This window comes from Arachis hypogaea, chromosome 19, assembly GCF_003086295.3.
Source record: "Arachis hypogaea cultivar Tifrunner chromosome 19, arahy.Tifrunner.gnm2.J5K5, whole genome shotgun sequence".
Taxonomy (NCBI): domain Eukaryota; kingdom Viridiplantae; phylum Streptophyta; class Magnoliopsida; order Fabales; family Fabaceae; genus Arachis; species Arachis hypogaea.
In genome coordinates, this window is record NC_092054.1 from 104,748,368 (window position 1) to 104,749,248 (window position 881).

The window sequence follows — 881 nt, forward strand, 5'->3', positions numbered from 1 at the left end:
GTGACTTTACTGCACCAAATTCTAATTTACATGGAAAAAGCATCTCCATTCCTGCCATTGGAGCAAACAACTTTGAGCTGAAACCTCAATTAGTTTCTCTGATGCAGCAGAACTGCAAGTTTCATGGACTTCCATCTGAAGATCCTTTTCAGTTCTTAACTGAATTCTTGCAGATATGTGATACTGTTAAGACTAATGGAGTAGATCCTGAAGTCTACAGGCTCATGCTTTTCCCCTTTGCTGTAAGAGACAGAGCTAGAATATGGTTGGACTCTCAACCTAAGGATAGCTTGAACTCTTGGGATAAGCTGGTCACGGCTTTCTTAGCCAAGTTCTTTCCTCCTCAAAAGTTGAGCAAGCTTAGAGTGGATGTTCAAACCTTCAAACAAAAAGATGGTGAATCCCTCTATGAAGCTTGGGAAAGATACAAACAGCTGACCAAAAAGTGTCCTTCTGACATGCTTTCAGAATGGACCATCCTGGATATATTCTATGATGGTTTATCTGAGCTATCAAAGATGTCATTGGACACTTCTGCAGGTGGATCCATTCACCTAAAAAAAACGCCTGCAGAAGCTCAAGAACTCATTGACATGGTTTCTAATAACCAGTTTATGTACACTTCTGAGAGGAATCCTGTGAGTAATGGGACGCCTATGAAGAAGGGAGTTCTTGAAATTGATACTCTGAATGCCATATTGGCTCAGAATAAAATATTGACTCAGCAAGTCAATATGATTTCTCAGAGTCTGAATGGAGTGCAAGCTGCATCCAACAGTACTCAAGAGGCTTCTTATGAAGAAGAAGCTTATGATTCTGAAAACCCTGCAATAGCAGAGGTGAATTACTTAGGTGAACCTTATGGAAACACCTATAATCCA

The 881-nt window shown here is 40.3% G+C and overlaps 1 non-coding gene across 1 annotated transcript; it reads right to left on the reverse strand.

The window, feature by feature from the left end:
• Positions 1–356: 356 nt before the first annotated feature.
• On the reverse strand, positions 357–464 carry LOC112781289 (small nucleolar RNA R71). The gene has a single exon (XR_003192074.1). It is a non-coding gene; the product is annotated as a small nucleolar RNA R71 (small nucleolar RNA).
• Positions 465–881: the final 417 nt, after the last annotated feature.